Source organism: Balaenoptera physalus (assembly GCF_965194825.1).
Source record: "Balaenoptera physalus genome assembly, chromosome: 8".
In the NCBI taxonomy this organism is placed as follows: domain Eukaryota; kingdom Metazoa; phylum Chordata; class Mammalia; order Artiodactyla; family Balaenopteridae; genus Balaenoptera; species Balaenoptera physalus.
Window position 1 is genome coordinate 99,908,728 of NC_138887.1, and position 21,920 is coordinate 99,930,647.

At 42.2% G+C, this 21,920-nt stretch overlaps 1 protein-coding gene and 1 pseudogene across 2 annotated transcripts in view; one reads left to right on the forward strand and one right to left on the reverse strand.

The window, feature by feature from the left end:
• SND1 (staphylococcal nuclease and tudor domain containing 1) overlaps positions 1-21,920 on the forward strand; it is a 421,659-nt gene that overhangs the window by 116,687 nt on the left and 283,052 nt on the right. The window lies entirely within an intron of this gene.
• LOC309665743 (rhotekin-like) lies at positions 9,289-20,558 on the reverse strand (annotated as a pseudogene). Its single transcript has 2 exons — positions 12,409-20,558; positions 9,289-12,330 (listed from the first exon to the last, which is right to left on the reverse strand). The product of its transcript is annotated as a rhotekin-like (transcript).

A 21,920-nucleotide genomic window follows, 5' to 3' on the forward strand; every position in this document is an offset into this window, starting at 1 on the left:
ATTTGAGAGAATTTTCAGAAATCCTCTCCTTATTTCCTTGTTGCATTTCTGTGTCAAAGTGAAGAATTTGGGATCAGAAAAAATCTGTTGGTACCAAATGATGTTTCCAGGACTGGTTTGTAGGATCAGATGTGACTTTTTCAAATTGCAACCTTTTCTAATGGGCCCCTGGGAAATGTCTTAGCTAAATTGCAAACAGTGACTGGTGAAGTTGATGGAGGTAAATTGCTCCCATTGCTGAGGGTTCAGAAAGCAGGCAGTGGAAGTTAAAATTCCAGGGGAAATCGGGCAGAACTATTGCAGATGGTTTCCCCCTTGAATAGAGAAGGGGGCTGATGTCACTGTTGATGAATGAGAGGAGATTAAAGCCTGATTTTTTTTTTTTTGCAATGAATTAGTAATTTTTGGTAGGCTAAAGAGAAATTTATGAAAAGACCATCAGAGTCAGGTGATTTCTTTTAAATATTGGCTACAAATGATACCTAAGAACACACCATGAACATATTGGACTGTCTAGTACTTTATAGATAGGTAGCACCAAGAAACTTGTGTATGCCCTCAGTGACCTCAGAGGTGGAGGGATTCCTTAGGTTATTGCTAATTTCTATGTGATAGTCAACTACTGAGCACTTCTGATTTGCCTTTAGAAAAATGAACTTGGCTGGTTTTGACTGGTTATGGTGTTATTTGGGAATAGAGGTCATGAAGAAAGTATTTGTGGTTGATATTCTGAGGGCCTGGCTCATGTCTTTCCCAGACACCTACTGTGTATTTGAGAAAGTCCTTCCAAGTTCCCTGCAAAGTGGGAATAATAATACATCACAAAATTGTGCGACACCATCAAGTCTTTTGTAATAAAACTCAGTGCCGTAGACTGTCCATCGTGCTGAATCCCTGGTAAGGGTAGAGAACACTAAATTAAGGTCCAGCCTTAAATCCTTAAACCCTGTGAGGCTGAGGCCTTCCTGAGCTGTGGCTCATTGAGGTGATGGGAGGGTACACTGTGAATGTCTGTGTTCTCTGTGGAGAGAATTTCTTGTGTTTTAGTTCTTTGTTTCTTGGAAAATACTTCATAGACATTTTAGAAGCCCAGATCTTTCACTTATCTAGGAGGATAAAGGACTTGATGACTTCCTTAGTTGATGGAAATTCTGTAACTGTCACTTGTAAGAGCTGAACTTAATGAATTTAGGTTTGCAGTTTACCCAGACCATAAGATCATTTTTTGACTTGTTTTTCTTTTCTTGCCTAAGTATTTGGATGTTTATTCAGTGTACACGTTTTAATATTACTTGGATGAATTTGGCATCATATATTAGACAACTAAAATTCATGTTTAAACAACTACAATTCCAGAGGTGGAAATTGCCATAGAATTGCTATGATGATATCAATTCTTTGCCTTCAAGAGTTAAGGTTTTGGATTACTGATGAGTTGATTCTGGTTTGTGTGAACTCTCCTACAGATCACTGCTTAATAGTTCCTTTCTTACTGCCTCCCAGAATTATTCTTGCCAAGAATCTGGTACAAGTAAATATTTTCCTGTTTTCTCACTACTCTGTCCATGTCTAATTTAAGCTGAGTTCCTCCAAGCTCTAGTGCCTCTGTTCTGTGGTTTGTAAAGTGCTATGTACTTTTATAACCTCTATAAATAGCAAAATATAGCTCATGGCAATAACACTGTGGCACCCTACACGTTTAGAGTGTGTGTGTGTAAGAGAGAAAGGGAGAGACACATTTATCTTGGGTAGAACATGTCTAGCATGCAAACCTATTCATCTCATACACATCAGTACTGCTTCTGATTTTTTGTTCATTTGTTAGTAAATGACATCCCTTTATCTTTGGGACATTTTATTGTGGAACTAGGTGTGATGCTGGTCCCTTCCTTTCTCTTCTTTATCCTTTCCCTCTTTTTAACATAACAAAGATGATTGGAGAAAGACTGGTGGCCAGCTCAGTGAGATTTCCAACCAGATGCTTGTGTGCTAGGGGCCTAGCTTCCTATCCTGGTCTTCCTGTTTTATTTTTCAGTGGATCGCTACAGATGTCATCACATATTTGGGAGATGTGAAACTAGGAGCTAGAAGCTGTTTCTATTGGCCCTGTCAATATAGTTTGATAAAATGCAAATGTCTTTAAAATGGTAGACTTCCAGTTAAAAGGCTCCATCAGGGAGTTTGTTTTGATAATGAAAGTGATTAAGAAGGCTCTCTTTTTTTCCATTGGTGTGAATATTCAGCTAAAAGAGCATGGTTTTCTCTCTGTAATTGGACTCTGCTAATGAGGTTCTAATAACTCTTAGGTTCTAATAATGATTCTAACAAATCTGTTAGCTATCTTCCATGAATAATGCTGGAGACCAAGAAGACACAAATTCTGGATGATGATGGCATCATATAGGGTTCTTAATGCCAACCATTTCCTCTTCTCTCTAATTCTAAGGAATCAACAGGAGTTTATGGTTTTTCAGTGTTATGTTTGGAATTGCCTTCAAAACTTGGAATTTATAGGCCTGCAAGTGTTGGTTTTGGTGTGAGAAGGGAAAGGACAATAAACACAGCCACAATTGTTTGTAGACTAGGCTTTATCTAAAGCCTCCTTTCTAGAGCATTCAGTCTCTTCAGACCCGTTCTTCCTTGCAGAGCTTCAAGGAACAACATGGAAGAGGATTTTTTGGTAAAACTGGATTGAAAAAGTGAATATGCTATATAGTGTAATCTGGGACGTGTATTGAGCTAGAATAGTTGTCCGAGATGGGCTGCCTTGTTTCTCTCTCAGCACCTCATTAACAGCCTGACACCCTCCAGCTTTCCTCAGTTGGCCAGTGTTTGGGTTCTCTGATTTTAATAAGTCCTTTCACTGTCTATTTTTCTACCTTGTTCATTCTCTCAGGACCTAAGTGTTGGTTTTGTATCAGTTTCCCTTCATAACAAACTTGAGGCAGAGCATAACCCCTCTAGTACGAGAGGATTACAAGGGCATTAGAGGGGCAAATAACTGTCCTGGGTATGCTCAGTGACTCAGAATGGTCCCCCAATTTTCTTTGTTACCTAGGTTCTTTTTTTTTTTTTTTTTTTTAAAGGAGGCATCAAGATTTCAACTGAGATCATCTTGATCTGCAATCCATAATCTCATTTTATATGGTGGCTTTGTTAGTTGGCCATATGAGTGGAATCATTGGGGATTATTACAGAACAAAGGTTTTTTTATGATCTTGATATTTGAGGAATAACTTTAAACAAAAAGATAGAACTGAAAGATTTGCAGGTGGTGTCTTGTCTTTGTGTGAACATTCGTTTTGTTGGAAGAATAGTTTTTCTCTGGTTTCAAACTTGTATAGATGGTGTTCATATTCTCTGAGCCAGTATAATAAAATATAGGGGAGTTTAAAAAAATTTCAATTTGTCAAGAGGCAAATTGTTGTCTCTTGCTGGGAGCTAGAATCTAAGGTCATAGTATGAGAGAAAAATAGTGTATAGTGAAAATTATCCTTAAAAATCTCTTTATTGTCATTTTGCACAAACAGAAAGTAGTGCTTCAGGATGGTCAGGACCAGGTTAAAATCAAGTCTTTTCTCTGAGTGGAATTGGGAGGGAACAGGGATAGAAAGCTAGCAATATTTAAAGTTATATGTATACCTCCACCCAACCCAACCCCTGTCTTTCTTTCTGAGAGACTTAACGGTTGTATTCCAGTATGTTAAATATGTATTGGAGGCAAATTCTTTGTCTTCATTGCACATCTGAAGTTGATAAGGAACTGCCCCTGGAGAAGTAAATCCCAGAAGGAGACTGAAAAGGGGATAGACAAGGTCTTGGTACTGCTGGTGAAAACGTGTCAGTTGCAGACCCACAACTAACAGTGGTCAAGAGGGAGGGCTTGGGTTGGTTTCCAGAGGCCCAGAAGCATTAGAGTGTTTTTTCAGAAGTGGCAGTGTTGAGCTCTGCTTTTTCAGGATGGTGGGCTGTCCGCACTGGTCAGGCAGGTCTGCTCTCATTTGTCCAAGGTGGGCTGTGAACATGTTCGCCCAGCTCTGTTGGATCCTTTGTGCCATTACAGGGTGACTTTCTACCCTAGGGTATTGAGTGATGGCTGACTTCTGAAGGCTGTTTTGATTTCTCTCTAGCAACATACCCAGTTAATTCTGGTTATGTATTTTGGGGGGCAGTTCCTCCCTGGTATCTGTTTTGTTAGGTATATTCTAACCAGCTTATATTCCTTGTCCAGGTCTGTTCATTCCATGCATCTTGTTACTGAGAGGGTTCTTCGAAATGTCTTTCCTTTTTTACTTACATAATGTTGGCAGATTCTTTTTTTTTTTAATCTTTCTTTGTCTATATGTGTATGTATATTTTAATATGGAATTCCATATGAATGTATCTTGCATCTTCTCTATTCCTCTTCCACTGCAGAGGCAGCTGTATTAACTGGAACAGTGCCCTTTTGTAGCTCACTACTGGTGTGTGCATTGCTTAATCCTCTCTTGCTTTTTAAACTCTCAGCCTGTAATGAATTAAATAGTTTTTGACTCTCCCTGATACGGATATTTATGGGTCAGACTGGCAGAATTCCACAGAAGCACGTTAGTGTCTCCTCGGAGTTGAAGCATTTACGTGGAGGCACCCTTCTGAATGGAGGGTAATGGAAATGCTTTTGGACCCCTTGCTGCTGCTGGCCCTCCTCGCCTCCCAGCTTTGTGCCGCTCACCTTCGTCAGAGTACAGGATGCCAGGCAGTGGATACGAGGTCTCAAGCCCACAGGATTATTTCACTTACGCTTCATTCATTCATTGCCCAGATATTTCTTTATCAGCGCTATAGAACTTAAATATTTTTTGATGTCATATTAGTTACTGAGGGGGAGGGATGTTAAAAGATGTTGATGGGGTGGGTTGAGTCAAGATGATACAAATGAAGACAATGCAAGGTAGAATAAAAATGTTAGAGGCACAGAAGCAAAGAACTAATGAAATTCAGAGCAAGAAAGATGCTTGAGGGTTGGGAAATACATGGCTTGATAGTGTTATAACTGGTACTAACGATAAAGAGCAAATACGATTTTGTACCTTTTTCCCTGTGCCAGGCACTGGCTAAGCGTTTTCCTGCGTTATCTAATTCATTCCGCACAAAGCCAAAGTCCTATGAGGTGAGGGTTTTATTACCTTTATTTTGCACGTGAGGAAACTGCGCTTGGAAAGAGAGGTCAGGTTGCTTGTGCAAGGTCAAAGAGCTGGCAAGTGGTGGAACCCTTGGGAATAGGCTCCAAGCCTGGCTCAAGGGCTGTACGTTAACCACTACATCTTGCTGTTTAAATTCTTTTGATTTTTCAATTCAGTGCTTTATCTAGGTCACCAGTTCTTTCCATTAAAAAGAAAGTGTGGTGAAATGAATGTGTTGAGTAATTTGTGTTGTGCTGAATGCTTATTGCTATTTCATGCTCTACACTTAATTGCTTCTATATGCTTGTTGCTTAATTACATAAAATGCAGTAGTCCCTTTATCATCTTTCTGCAAAACTGCCCCTTATTTATTATGACTTAAGCAGATTAAAAAAGAAGTGTGTGCTAATTTAATTTTGGAGGCCAGAATTCTTTTTGGTAATGTTTTCTTTATGAATGCACTGATACCTCATTGGTGAAAGGATGTGTCTGGTCAGAATGCAGCTGTTCAGCATGGACGCATCAAACAGCTGTCACTGTGCAGCATCTTTTCCAGGCACCAGGTTGACATCTGGACTCAGTATTTTGGTGCAAGAGAAATGGTTCTTGCTAATAATGTCGTCACAGCATCATGCATCAAACAGAGCTGGAGGCTGTGTCTCTGCCAGTTGCCTTTTGATCATTATTCACCCTGAGTTAATGCAAAGAAAATGATCAGCTTGGGGGCCACAAGGGTAATACTTGGCATCCACATGCTACTGGTTTCCCAAAGGACCAAATATAAGTTTATTTTCCCTAGATTGGTGTAAGTGATTTGGATAGGTGATGTTTGGCCAAGCTGTAAGCTAATTGAGCGCCTTCTATGTTCTTTTCTATATGGTTGGCACAATACAGCCTTAACTATTTGAGGTCCACTTGCTGGTTGAGTGATTATAATTGATATGAATGATACATAGTGAACGTTCGGGGTAGGAATAGCTATGAGGTAGTATTTGCCAATACTTGCCCTTATTGGAAACATACCACATTTCCTTAATTCTTAAAAGATGTATCTCTCCCATTGGCAAATTTTAACATCTGGTTTCAGGACAAAACTTCTAGTCATAACTGACGGCTTTATTTTTAATGGAGTATAAAATAATGCATCTTAAAATAAGTGGCATCTTAGATTGAATTAAATATGATAGCTCTACTGTGCATCATTTGGTTCTAATCCCCACTGTCCTCTATTTCTATTGACTTGGTAAATTGCTTAGTATATTTAGAATACCTGAGTTCTTCTGGTTCTGACCTGGCCATTTGCTTCAAAAGATGTGTTATTCATTGTTCATCATTGGTGGTTTCCTACCCACTGGATAATTTAGGTAACGCTTCAGAGTTTATGTGACATTTGAGAATTGTAGGTGATGGGAAAGATGGTGTCTAATTTAAATGCACTGGAAGCATAGTCTTCACAAATATAATCAATGCAGGAGGGACGTGAGAGGAGAGGAGTGGAGCGGAGCATATATTTCAGTGAAAACTCATTTAGAGTTCGTGCTGTTTACCTTCACCAAGAGAAAGTAAGAGAGGTAGCTGTGTCCTTGAATCTTAAAGACTTAGACCTTGAGGGGACTTTTCTCACTAGTCAGAATTAGATTTAAGTATCTCAGATGCATGATACTTTTCCATGTGTACAGAGGTTTGGTATTTCCTCACCCATTCTGTAAGAATATTTTCCTGTGCTTGCAAAATCTTTACTGTAGGTAGTGGCCTTTGACCTCAGTTCTAGAGAGGCCTCTCTATGTATGTCTTTAAAACATGGTATAATGTTTTTAGGTATTTTCCATTTTATTTTATTTTTTAAAAATTTTTATTTATTTATTTATTTATTTTTGGCTGTGTTGGGTCTTCATTTCTGTGCGAGGGCTTTCTGTAGCTGCGGCAAGCGGGGGCCACTCTTCATCGCGGTGCGCGGGCCTCTCACTATCGCCGCCTTTCTTGTTGCGGAGCACAGGCTCCAGACGCGCAGGCTCAGTAATTGTGGCTCACGGGCCCAGCTGCTCCGCGGCATGTGGGATCTTCCCAGACCAGGGCTCGAACCTGTGTCCCCTGCACTGGCAGGCAGATTCTCAACCACTGCGCCACCAGGGAAGCCCCAGTATTTTCCATTATTGATGGTAGTTCTTACGATAGGAAAAAATGGACTGTATCAGATCTGGTGTCTGCTTATACCAGATCTAGATCCACTCCTAAAACATTAACCATATTTTGCTTATCATTAGAAGTCATCAAAAAATTATCCCCCCAGTTCCTATTCTGTGCTGCCACAATGCTGGCAAATGTTAAAAAGGTATGTATGGGGGCTGTTTTGATACTGCTGTTTACATGCTGCCTAAAAATAAGCAGATTATGAAACATGTAGTTTTCCTCTTTTTAATTACCAAGTAATATACTAAACAGACATCTCTAGGCACTGTCTGGCCAGCAAAGCGTATGAACCGGAGACATGCTTTGAAAGCAGAATGAACCCTCTGTCATCTGTCCATCTCTGAGAGGTCATTTGAATATCAGGTGACTTGTATCTTAGTCTTCAGTTTCTTCCTTAGTGATATGATGGGTTTAATCAGTTTCAGTTAATACATACATTTTACTATTTAACAGTGAAACTGTTTTCATTTATAAATTAGAGGATAGGAATCAAATTTTTATTATGTTCTGAATTATGCTAAGCTTATATGGTTGGTACACATTAGACACCTAGCAGAAAAGAATGTTTGAGCTGCGGTTAAATCATTTACTCTTAGCTCTATAAGAATGTATGTGTACACTGTAACAGTCGTGTTGTGCATAAGTGTAAATTAAGTGTATCAGTACACACACATTATATTAAAGATCATAAAACGCCTATATGATGATGATGGCTTGAAAGGACAAGACCCCTTACAAACAAATTAACATCTGACTTAAAAAAAAAGTTTCATTTATTTCCTTTCTGGTTGTTAAAAAAAAAAAAAAAAAGTCTCAACCCCCCCAATTCAAGCAGTGTATTTGTTAATGAAAATATTATTAATGAGAGGGAGTTATGGGTCAGGGATGTTTGTTGCAAATATAATTTTCATATTGGAAAAAGAAAAGGAAACCAATTTTTGCATTTTGTTAGCCATTTTGAGGTGTTTTGGTTCAATGTGAAATGGCCACAGCTGTTTATTTAGAAGTGAAAATATTACTTGATACATTAACTGAAATCTCACTCTGCTTTGTTATTGTCCCCTTGAAGAGAATTTTACTATGTTAGATATTTGTCCCCTTATTGTGGGTTGAGTTGTGAAACCCCCCAAAAGATATGTTAAAGTTGTAACACTAAGAACCTATGACTATGACATTAGATCTGTGAAGACCTTACTTCCAGATAATCAGTTAGGAAGAGGTCATACCTGATGAGGCTGGGCCCTAAATCCAATGCCTGATGTCCTCATGAGAGGATCAGGTGCACACAGATGCAAGAAGGCCCTGTGACAGAGACAGAGATTGGAGTGATGCAGCTGTAAGCTGAGCATTGCCAGGGATTGCTGGCCACCACCAGAAGCTGGAAAGAGGCTGCCTTAGAGCCTTCAGAGAGAGCATGGCCCTGCCAACACTCTGAGTTTTGTACTTTGGGCTCTTAACTGGGAGAGAGTAAGTTCGTGTTGTTCGAAGCCATCAGTCAGTGTCTGGTAATTTTTTATGGTAGCCCTAGGAAATGCATACCTGCGGCTCCTCCTCTTTTTCTGTAAACATTTTATGTCTTGTGATGAAAAATGGCTTTCCCTTTTTTTGAACAAAAACCACACAATCGGCTTTTAAGTGAACATCATGTATGTCAAGGCATGTTAACTTGGATTTTTGAAAGGTTGCTTTGAATGCTGAGACTGGGCTAATTTCCACACATTGTCATCCCACCTGTGTACAGGGTTTCCCTTCATGTTTCACCCCTGGGAATACCCTGGGTACCCTAGTGAAATTGCTCTAGTTTCCCTGGTTTACAACTCTTCTGAAGGAGCTATCTGTCTCTTTTCCAATAATCTTGTTATTCTATAAGTGTGTAGAATGTAATGTAGAACAGAGATTGGCATCTTATGAGTTGTGTGGTCTGTTTCGTATGACCTTTTCATATGATCATGGGCAAACTGTCTCCTAGCTCTTGTTTCTAGAAAATAAGAATGGCCGTTTAAATTAGATAAACTCAGTGGGTGTAAATTTTTACAAAAGTAAAAACTCCAAAGACCTTAACAAACTTCATTTATGTAGATCTCTCTAATCATATGATGGTGGCCAATGTATACGTGTTAGTTTATATTCTGATATTTATAACTGTTCATGAAACCACGTTTTGTCTATTTTTTAAATTAATTAATTTTATTTTTGGCTGCGTTGGGTCTTCATTGCTGCGTGTGGGCTTTCTCTAGTTGCAGTGAGTGGGGCTACCCTTCCTTGTGGTGCACGGTCTTCTCATTGCGGTGGCTTTTCTTGTTGAGGAGCACGGGCTCTAGGGCACGCGGGCTTCAGTAGTTGCAGCATGTGGGCTCAGTAGTTGTGGCTCGCGAGCTCTAGAGCACAGGCTCAGTAGTTGTGGTGCACGGGCTTAGTTGCTCCTGGGCATGTGGCATCTTCCCGGACCAGGGCTCGAACCTGTGTCCCTTGCATTGGCAGGCGGGTTCTTAACCACTGCGCCACCAGGGAAATCCCAGCATTTTGTCTATTTTTACAAACAGCTTTATTGGGACATAATGGATATGCAGGAAAACTGCACATTTTTAAAGTGTGCAATTTGGAAAGCTTTGAGAAATGTATATATATCCATGAAACCATCACTACAGTCAAGATAGTGAACATACTCATTACCACCCAGAGTTTCCTTGTGCCCCATTCTGTCCCTTCCCATGTACCCCCAAACCATTGATCTACTTTCTCTCATTATAGATTAGTTTCATTTTCTAGAGCTTATATAAATGGAATCATACAGTATCTACTCTTGTTAATCTGGCTTCCTTCACTCAGTCTAATTATATGCGATTCATCTGTGTTGTGGTCTGTATCAGTAGTTCATCCTTTCTTTGCTGAGTAGTATTCCACTGTATGGATATACCATGGTTTAGCCATCCATTTACCTCTGGTGGTCATTTGGGCTGTTTCCAGTTGCCTCCAGTTTTTGGCTCTTAATATATAAAGCTTTGATGAACATTTGTGTACAAGTCTTTGTATGGATATATATTTTCTTGTCTCCTGACTAAATACCCTGGAGTGTAATGGTTGGGTCATTATGGTGATGGTAGGCACTGTTGCTTCTAATGCTTTGCCATGGTTCTTCCCCTGGCCTCAGGTGGAAGCACACTCCTGGGCTGATCAGTACTGTGCTCAAGGGAGGCCCTGTGCGCATCTCAGAAGTCATCTGTCTCTGCTGCTCTCTCCACCCTGGTCCTTTGTGCCAAGAGCTCTAGCAGGCTTGGTCTCCCTCAAACCCTTGTCCATTCCCACTAGCAACTCTAGGCAGTAAGCAGTTGTAGGGCTCATTTGTGTCCTGTCTCTTAGGGATCACTGTTCTCTGTTGCCTGTTACCTATCTTACTGAAAACCATGTTTCAAAATGTTTGTTTTTTTTTATTTTATGCAGGAGGGTGGATTTGGTCCTTGTTTTCATCTTTGTTGGAAATGAAAGTTGCACATTTTTCTTGAATTATGGCACTTTTAATTTTAAACACACATATATTCCATTAAGCAAATATACTATTTTCTAGGTATGTCCATGTTCTAGATTTCTTTTTTTCTTAATAGCATTAAACATGTACTTTTTTTCCTATTTAGGATTATTTATTTTAGAACTATAGCCACAAAGTGAGTTAATAGGTTAAAGGTATATAAGCGAATTTTCAGACTGTACCCCATAAATATTTAAACTTTCCTACGTATAATCGAGTTTTTGTTTCGTCACTATTTTCGTTTTCCTAGATTAACTGGACTTTAGAATTGTTTTCATCTACATAAAAGATTACTAGTAGTAAGAATGTGTTTTTCATGTAATTTACATTTGATTTCCCTTCGTGTAAACCATTCATCTTCTTTGATTACTTTTAAAGTAGAATTATTTTATTGGCTCTATATGTGTATCCTCTTGCATGACTTTCAGATGGGGTTTTTTTACTATTTATTTTTCTATATTTAGATATTTTTCAATACATTTTATTTTGTAAAACTACTTTTTAATTCTAGAACATTGATCATTTTATTTCGTAAATTGTATTTCCTCAGGTGGGCTTAAATCGTAAATGTTTCTTCATCCTATGCCCCATTTATTTGTCTAATGCTTAGTTATGAGATGGGACGTTTATTGGGCACCAAGGCCTTGGTGAACTAACCAAAGTGCTTTTTAGAAACCAACTCTTCTGACAGAGGAGTGATTGGTGTGCCAACTCATTCCAGCCCAACTCAAACCATACTTTTTTTTTTTTTTTTTTTTATGTTAAATAACTTTAATGGTCAATGTGGGAGTCACAAGGGAGGTGCGTTCCCTCCCAGGGCTCTTCAGTGCCATCCTCACAGCTGGTTAGTGCAGGGAGGTAGGGCAGTGTTGGTTCCAGTTTTCTCCGAGGAAGGGTTTAGGGGGTCCCAGCCAGCCCTGGGAATGAATCCCTCAGCACCATGGCAACCACAGCTTAAAAGGGGCTTCTGCTCCCCCTCCCCAGCCTATCCCCAGTCCAGCAGAGGAAGGGGAGGCCAAGCTGGCCAACCTGCTACAAACAGCGCCGAATCCAGAGCCCAGCTGCACACCGGTCACCTCCTCTTCTGGCCAGATCCTGTTGCCAGCACACCGTCTCGCACTGGTGACTGGAGCCAAGTGTGGGGTGGACCTTTGCTGCAGAGGCCTCTAGACTGTGGGGACCGCTTCGGGCGGGGGGGAGGGGCAACCAAGCGAGAAGCCCCAGGGGAGTGGTCTGGGGGGACAGCATCCAGGGAGACCATTTGGCATCTCCTCCAGGACAGGGAATGGGGCTGGGCTGGGGTTGGGGCCACTGAAGCAGGCGAGCAAGGGCCAGGCAGGGCAGGCTGGTCTGTAAACACTGCTAGCCAGGGTGGGGGCGTCTCCAGCCTCGTGCCCTCCCGCTGGGCCAGGCTGTCTGTCACTGCTGTGATGTCATCCAGTGGCTCAATAGCTGTGGCACCAGGAAGGGATTGAGGGGAGGGGGCTAGTCAGAGCTTAGGCCCCAGGCCTACTCAGCCCTGAGCATCACCTGTCACCATCTCATGGTACCAGGAACCCTGCTTGGCCAGTACTTGGAGTGGTTTCCGAGGAGCAGGGGTTCAATTTTCATTATTTCATCACGGCACTGCTTCCACTGGCTCATGTCAAAGAAAAGCTGCCACAGAGCTTCCGTCCAGCTCTGCAGAGCTCCCCAGCTCTCTGCCTGAAGCGTGTGTGTCCCTCATCCTCCCCATACTGGTTACTGATGCTCAGGGTGAAGGGCCGGCCCACTGCTTGGTCCAGCTCCCCTGCCTGGACTTGAGTCTCCTTGTTGATCACAGCAGTAAACAGCGGCTCCTCCCCACTGTCTGTGTCTTCAGGTTGATGGTAACAGAAGCGGTTTGTGCCTTTCAAGACTGCATGCACTCGCACCCAGTCCTGCAGCTCCCCAGCTTGCTGCGCTCTGAGGGTACCACCTGCAGTAGGCTGAGTCACGCAGAAAGGCTGAGCCACCAGACAGCAACACACGCTGCCATCGAGGGGCAGCCAGGCGGGGTCCTCATGACTGGTGAGGGTGAGGTCATGTGTGTGGAACCCATCTTGCACTGCTGCCAGGGTGAGAGTGGTATGAGCCAAGCGGTGGTAACGAGGACCACCAGCAGCTGGGGTGGGGAGCAAGATGGGACTGCTTCCTGAGCCCCTAGCTGTCTCCAGCGACACCTGCACGCGCCTCCCCGAGGAGCAGCCCGGGCAGCTGCTGAGCTTGGTGGCAAGCCTCTTGGGGGCTCCAGCCAGGGCCCCCTCCTCTTCCACGCAGGCCCCATATAGCTCCAGCCGCAGTTCAGAGTCTGGCCCTGCCTCGGCAAAGAGCACGTTGTTGTGAAAGGAGACGGCTGTGAGGGTCCTGTCCACCAGGATCGTCTCCGTGTCCTGAGCGCATTCCCCTGTCTGCAGCAGCAAGAACACAGCCCGATGGTGCAGGTCGCCTTCGTTCTTGAAATCTTCTGTGTCCTTCCACATGAGTGGGATCCGGAGGTCAGAAGTGCAGACCTGGCCGCGGCAGGGGGAGCGGAGCGCTCAGCAGGTGGCCCGCTGCCAGGAGGCCGCTGGCCTGTCTTCCTCAGCACCTGCGCCGCCTCGCGCCGCTGCCTCTCGCCCGTGTAGCCGGCGGTGCAGCTGTTGCCCACCAGCACACTCTGGCTGGGAGCAGGCCACCGGCAGCTGGCGGGCCCCTTCCCTCGTCTGGGTCTCATGGTGTAGCGTTCTTTGCGAGTGTGTCCTCCGGTGGGTTGCAGAAGAGGCTGAGCCAGCAGCAGCTGTGTTTGAACTGCATCTCCAGGGCGGAGCCCCTGGCCGTGGTGACCCAGCTCCGGTGGTTTCCGGAGAACATGCTGGCGGTCCCGTGCTTCTGCCTGCCCTCAGCACTCCCCACGCTGCCCGGCTCTGCCTTGTCCCGTAGGCTTCTGTCCCTCGACTCAAACCATACTTTTAAAACTGTTGAAACCCTGGTTTTTCGTTCTGCAAGCTGCTGCTTTGAAACAGTCATACAGATGTTCTGGAAGCCTACCGAACTTCAAGAACTTCTTGGTGAGAAAACACTCGTGTTGTTTTTTAGTGCAGAAGATTAATCATACTTGAAGTGAAAATGGGCTTTAACATGGACATTGGTGGGCCCTCCATGAGGTGTGAAAGCTCTGGCTGGAATGGCCCTGAGCGTTGGTTCCATTGTTAGAAGGTGTGTGCACGTTTCCTCAAGTTGCTAGCTGCTGCTACTTGGAACTCTCTAGTGGCTTAGGTTTGAATAGCAGTAACAAATATTTGTTGATGGCTCTCAGTGTGCTAAATGCTGCTTCTCAGTCCTTGACAGGTGCTGTAGATTAATCCTTGTAACAGTATGTGACTGAAGGGATTTATGCTCCCTGGTTATAGATGAAGAAACTGAGGCACAGATAGTTTGATTAAATTTTCCCAGGATAATGCTGCTAAGGAGTGGCAGCTACTAAAGTTTGAAGAGTAAAAATAAATTTATTCTCATGTTATATCCCGGTTTGAGTCTCGACTGCAGTGTAGAATTACAAAAATTAAAGAAGGATCAACAGCTAGAAAACTGTACATTTGTTCAAGGTGAAAAACAGTTAAAAAAAAAATCACAGAGCACAGGACAGTAGGCAGGAAGAACTCTACTTAGTGTACTGACCTTCAAGTATGAACAAGATGCCACTGATACCCTGTGTAAACCTTGAGTGATGCAATACAAGTGTTCCCATACTGGTTCACTTTTCCTTTGAAACTAGAAATATTTTTTTGTAGGAAACTGAACATTGTTAGGATTATAATCTGTATCTTTTTTATTTTTTAAAGGACTCAACTCTTTGTTTTTTTTATTTTTGGCTGTGTTGGGTCTTCGTTGCTGTGCGTGGGCTTTCTCTAGTTGTGGCGAGCGGGGACTACTCTTCATTGTGGTGCGCGGGCTTCTCATTGCGGTGCCTTCTCTTGTTGTGGAGCACGGGCTCTAGGCGCGTGGGCTTCAGTAGTTGAAGCACACGGGCTCAGTAGTTGTGGCTCTCGAGCTTAGTTGCTCTGCAGCATGTGGGATCTTCCTGGCCCAGGGATTGAACCCGTGTCCCCTGTATTGGCAGGCGGATTCTCAACCACTGCGCCACCAGGGAAGTCCCATTCTGTATCATCTTAATAGAAATTTACTGGTCTATATAGCGAACAGGTATTTCTAACTCCGCTTTCTAATCAGCCCATGAATTTATATTGACCATTTTATCTTTTGGTCAAACTGTCGTAAAATCGTCATCTCATTGGCCCCTATCCTGTTGTTTTAGGGCAAAAGTTAATGGAATCTGAATAATTCATTTATTTGGGTTGATCTTCAAAAGCAAGGGGTAACTTTTGCCCAAATAAACGAATCTGCCAGTTTTCCTCATGATTTTTACGTGCCAACTTTGATAATCTGTGGAAACGAACAATTTACATTTCTTGTTTAATGTAAGATTCAGTGGTGGTGGTGGTGGTTTTTAAAAAGATGGGAAATATGTGGGGCAGTGATGTTCAAGCAGAAGATGTGGAGTGTGTTTGCAGTTTTGTGTCCTGGAGGTCAGACTATGCAGTATGCGGTTTCCTGGGCAAAATAGGAATCTTCTTATAAAATGTTCCTATGACCCAGCACATCATTATCCTCCTAGTCTTCACCTTCTTGGGCATAGTGTAGCAAAGGCCTATAATTATAAGGGTTAAGTAAAATGTGTGAAAGTAGTATTACTTGTATAGATGGGTGTAGTGAGGAAATTAAGGGGAGAGAGTGTGTCACTGTGCCATTTAGACATATAAGTGCAGTGGGTAGTCTGAAACAGTAGGTATTTCTTAAGATCAAGGGTTCAAGACATTTATGGCCAGACCACAGGAAGAAGGATGCTGGGGTGGCAGTCACTTCCGCAGTAGTGCTTATTCAAACACGGCTCCATTTTACTCTAGCTCGGAACAGCAATGTCTGCTCAGGGGCAGATGAGTTTTAAGAATGTGCCTGCCCTTTATCCTTTGGGATTTGTGGGTTCAGGCAAAGCACGTTCTTATTCTTTTGTCAACCTTGAATTTGGATACATTTCTTCTGTAGTCTTCCGCATGCTCACCTCCTGATTTTTAGCCGGTAGGCCCCTTTTTATCCTTGTTCACAAATAGTGAATTTTGTAACCCTTAAGATGTTATATCCAGTGACCCAGCTTGTTAAGAGGAAAGTCCCAGTCATTGCAGCTTTGTTTTAGAATCAAGGCCCTCACTGCACCTCCTCGCCACCCTCTCTTAACACCTGCCAATAACAAGTGGAAACACTTCCCTATAAAGAGGAAGTACGGCCTTCATGTGGCAGACGGGGGATTGAACTTCGGGAAAAACCAAATTGTTAGAATGATACTTTAACATTATATGCAAAATACCATTGTGGAGTTAGTAGAGATAAATGCTGAAGAGCTCTAAGGAAGAGCTGATAAAGTTTGATTGACCTAGGGGAGGTTTTGGCAGAGGAAACCACTTTGGAATTGATATTCTTTTTTTTTTTTTTTTTTTTAATTCATTTATTTTTGGCTACGTTGGGTCTTCGTTGCTGCACGCGGGCTTTCTCCAGTTGCGGTGAGCGGGGGCTACTTTTTGTTGTGGTGTGTGGGCTTCTCACCGCGGTAGCCCCTCTTGTTGCGGAGTACGGGCTCTAGGCATGCGGGCTTCAGTACTTGTAGCACATGGGCTTCAGTAGTTGTGGCTCACGGGCTCTAGAGTGTAGGATCAGTAGTTGTGGCGCACGGGCTTAGTTGCTCCGTGGCATGTGGGATCTTCCCGGACCAGGGATCGAACCCGTGTCCCCTGCATTGGCAGGCGGGTTCCCAACCACTGCGCCACCAGGGAAGCCCTGGAATTGATATCTTTTTAGCTTGTAACACAGACTTGGGTGTCTGTACTCTACCTGCTGACTAGGATACTTGGAAGAGCAAGTTTGGGTGTCCATGCTTGGGGACAGTGACAGGAATGGGCAGTAAGAAAAGCATAGCTGCCGTACTGGATGATATTGGGTATTACGTTTCTTGACTTCAAAAAGGCATAACCATGGTATACTCCAGAGAAGAATGAATTTCAAGGTGGTGAAAGGGAAAGCCCAATATATTTGTCAGCTTACAGAAGAAAATTGGTTGACTTGTGAAATTTTTCTGCCATACCATAGACATTTTTGATTATTGCAGAACACATGATGAGCCTTCCTATGTTTCACGAGAGAAGAAAGACACTGTTTTTGTTGTCCACTGTCTGTACCCCAAAGACCTTGCTGAAAAAAGGTATTGATACCTTCCTTTGCTTGTAGCCTTTCTTGCTCAGCCTCGTAGCTCTGTCGGCCTTTCTCAGAAGTTTGCCCTTGATGTTGTACTCTGCCCCTTACGCTCCGTGTAGGGTTTCTTGACCCAAGCTGGTCATGTTTGTCCACCCTCTTGCCGGTCCCTTTTACGTGTGTCTTCAAATCGTTTGCCTTGTCCTTGTTATATTGTTAAGGTAATTTCTGAATTGAATGCTGTAGCAAGAGGACAGTTTGCAGTCAGAGTGACCTGGGTTTCAAGTCTTTTTCAAGTCTGTGACTGGATAATGACTGACCTTGGGTGAGTTATTCAGGACCTTTGAGCTCTGGTTTCCTCATCTGTAAAATGATGATACTGTTGAAATCTTAGTCTTTGTGAATATTAAATAGGACTCATATCGTGCCTTACGTATTATGTATTCAAATATTATGTAGTTAGTAATTGTTCTTGTCAGTCAAGCTTATTTAGTAGCTCTGGCTCACTTTGGATCCCCAAATAAGGTGCCTCTGACTTCGTTTTGCACATCCATCTAGCTAAGAGCTGCCTGCTTCCCTTACGTCAGGTGGGTTTTTTTCCTGTTGAAAGACCTAGATTTATAATCTTGGCTTTCACTTTGAATGGCCTATTCTCAAGTGTCATTTTAAGTTGATTTGTTATACTAATGCATTACAAATAATGTGCTTCCTAATTAGCCTGTATGTAATAAGGCAGGGTACCCACCTGCATACTTGCATATTAAATATTCTATGCAAAAATCCCTTAGCTCAGCTTCACACCATGGGGGGTATTGTTGCAGCACATGAAGAAGTCTGTTCTCTGACTTGAATGGTAGTGACTCATTACGCTAGCGTACATCATGAAGGCTAGGGCTTCATGGTGATTGGAGTCATTTAAAATTGGCTTGGACAGTGTGCTGTTGACCAGAGCACCTTGTGAGTAGTTCTGGTCCTAATTACATCTTTCCTCTAACACTGTTAACGGCCTCCTACCTGGCCTCCTTCTCTCCAGTTGTCCCCCCTCTAATCCAGTTCTATATATGGCTGCTATGTTAATCTTCCTGAAACATACCTCTGATTCTGTCACTCTCCTTATCCTCAACTTTTTAAAAAGCTCCCCATTTCTTGGCGAAAAGGGCCAAACTTCTAAAGTCCCATGATGTGGCCTAAATTTCCAAAGTTCCTTTCTATAATACTTGCTTTTAGAGTGGTTATTAATGGTGGGAAGTTGGAAATGTGTACAGACATTGCCTTGGTGCACATCACTGGGGGACACTTTTACTGGGTAGGGGGCCAAAAGTGCTAGAGGGGATAGTCCTACCAACGGAAGATTTTGCCAGAACAGCAGTGAGTTGGACATTAAGGAGTAAAACTAGGACCAGTTATAGGGAAACATTTTAGCTTAATATGAAAAAAGAACTTTCTAAGAAAGGTGTTCAGTGAGAGAGAGTGGGCTGTCCCAGGAAGTTAGTTTCCTTTCATCGAAGGCCTTGACACATGAGCTGAATAACCAGATGGTAGGAATACCGTGGAGGGGATTTGACAGTGCATAGGAGGCTAGAGGTACACTTTTAAGTTCCCTTCCAACCCACAGGCCCTGTGATTCTATGGCTTATAATTCGTGAAAATGGTAAGACCGATTAGGTCGCCATAGAAACAGTGCTTCTGCACTTATATTTCTATACATTCCTCATAAGTGAGGTAGGTGGTTCTTGATGAAGCTTGCTTATACCATGTGGCAATGATCCTGCCTTTTTCCCCCTTCATTATGCTAATTGATATAATTGAACTATACATCAAGAAAAATGGAAACTGGTTTATTACTGCCTATGATATTTAATTTCCTTTTTAATTGTAACTCATTCCAGTTATATATACCAAGTTGCTGGGGCAGAAGGAATAGCAGCATTTGTGGTTCCGTAGGAATTAAGAAAGGAAGAAAACTTTTGTTCTTCTGAAGTTTTCATTTGGAATAGAAATCGGAGTTGGAACCTTGTTTCATGATTTGACTTATAAGTCCTTCTGTTTATCCCAGGAATGACTTTTGGCTAGCCTTAGAGCAAATTAGCCAGATGCTTATATATTTGATAGCGCTTTCCTTTCTCTTACTAATAATTAAAGTAAAAGAAATCATAATGAAATGTCATTCTAATAATTATGAAAATATTCAAAGTATGTTTAGATTTGTAATCTCATAAAATACATGATGATAATTACCTGGATTATTCACAATAACCATTTCATAGAGGGGAAACCCAAGATACTGAAATTAGAGAATTATTTGCAGAGCCAAGTCCAGATTCCCATTTCCACTTAAGACAAGTTCCCACAAAACTCTTACCAGTTTCTTTCAGGTATCTTTGTGATCAAGCTACAATATCTGTGGTTCTCCTCAAGGCTGCACATCTTTTGTCAAGGAGGCAGAGAATAGTTTCATGCCCTGCCTGGCAGGATCCTAAGTAACAGTCAATACCTTATTTACCTGTCTGATTTCCTGTTGTTTCTTGATTGCCTTTCCCAGGCCAGGGAGATTAATTTAAACACACTGACCTCCTTTACGGTTGTTGAGAATGATTACCGTTGGGGTCTGATTGTTTTCCAGGGGGAAAAGGGAAGTTAATTTAGAAGGATCTTAATCAGAGTAGTGGTTTTTGTGACACATGTGTATGAGTTTGAAAACCAATACTAGGACCCTGCATCCTGACATGGGCCTGCACTCTTGTGCAGTTCCTTTGAGGTTAAGCTCTCCGAGCTGTTTAAAGATGGCTTATTTTTCTATTTAAACCTCATTCTGTCATAGGTTACAATCCTTTGGGGGCAGATATGGGTTGTTAGTTTGCTGAAAATAGAACTTAATTGGCTACTGTACCAAGTACTGATTTTTAATTTGACAAGAGAGTCGTAATTCAGTCAGCCTATTAGGTCCTTAAGGTTGTATGGAAGTTAGAAAATGTAACTAAAACCCCACCTGGACCGCTGCTCCTATGCAAACCAGGTATGATTTTGGGCTGTGCACCGTGGGGCTTCTGACCATTTGTGTAGCTGGAGGGGTAGTGTCTGCCCTACCTCTGAGGAGTGCCAGTGAACATGTTCACTGAGTTTTTCAACTGCTGTATAATATTTACTTGCTATGGAAATGCGGAGGACTGGAACTGTCTAGCAGAGGAGGCATTGTCTTCCTATTTTTGACTTTAGAGTTTCTGCTTTTGCTAAATAGGAAAGAGACCCATTGGGGCAGTATAGTAATGTACATGTAATTACTATACAGTAATTTCCTCGTTTAATTCAACAAAGATATTGCTGAGGTATGGGGACTGGTGGTAAGCCCCTGCTCATAGAAAACGGGGGAGGGATATCAATTCTGGGGAGGGATATCAATTCTGGCTCTCTTTCCTTTAAAGGGCAGTTATCACCTCACCTTCTGAGGCCCGCATGAAGCACTTTCCAGTACATATGTAGAGCTACTGCCCCAGCAGACGTTGAAGCAGATGTGCCTGCTGTTACAGAGTGAAGTCTGACAGCTGTTACCTAACCTCTTCAGTATCCTTATTGTATCTACTTCAACCTTTCTTAGATTTTTTGAAGCCTTATTAGATATGAACAATTTTTGCCCAAAGGAACTGGCTTCTTCTCCCCATTGACTGACAAGATACTGGTCATCAGACAGTGATTAGCAGAATGTTGTGATTCTCCTTTTCCCCTGATGAATGTTTGTGTTAACAGACTAACAGCAGCTATAAGCACAGTTGTTTGGTGTCATAAGGAGATGAATTTCCGTCCATTTTTAGCTTTTATATGCTTGTACTTATTAGAGAGGTTGAGTGCTCTTAACATGTTTATAATCAAGGTTACCAACTCTAAAGAGAGTGGTAGTAGGCCAAGCATACTTGAATGTTCCTGGGGACTCTTGTAGTAGCTGAACTTGGACATCGCCTGAGCCTCTCCTTGCTGTTTTGCTTTATGTGATATTTCATGAGAGTAATTTATCCTCAGTCATGAAGTATTTATTGAGCACCTACTGTGCCCAGATTGTTTTATGCTCTGCCTTGAAGACTTCTTAAATTTTCCCTGGTTTGGTTATGACTTTAGTCATGTCATAACATGACTGTAGTTTAGATTTGGATAATCAGTTTTCATGAAGGTGGGCACAAACACCAGTTATTTTATTTTGCCTTTTTGGTTGTATGGAGAGGAAACATGTTAAACTGAAACCTTGGGCTCTCAGGTATTTATGGCTAATGAAAGATATGGCTATTTATACCATATCCAGATGGTATTCTTAGGTATAAGGAAAACAAAGTGAACAGAAAGGTATTGACTTGAGTTTCTATGTATGGGTCATATTGTAGTGACCTAGGTACTTTATACATATTAACTGATTTAAGCTTTAGAATACTGTCTCAAAATTCCTTCTCCCCCTGCTGTTGAAGTTTTCAATATTTGTCTTAACCATTGCACAAGCTTTTGGGCCCCAGTTTCAAATATCACTCTCTTCAGTCTGTCTTTCCACACTGCTGCTTAGTTGGTCTTTGTAAAATTCCAAACACGTCTGTCCCCTTCCCAGAAAGTTGTCTTCGTTCCTCCATTCCAGAGGTTAACATCTCTGCCTGGCAAACAGCACTACGCCCTGGCTGAACTTTCTGTGCCTCCTTATCCAGCATTTACCTCCTTTTTGAACTCTCCATTCTTTCCTACTGCTTATCTTGTGTCTCTCTTTCTCT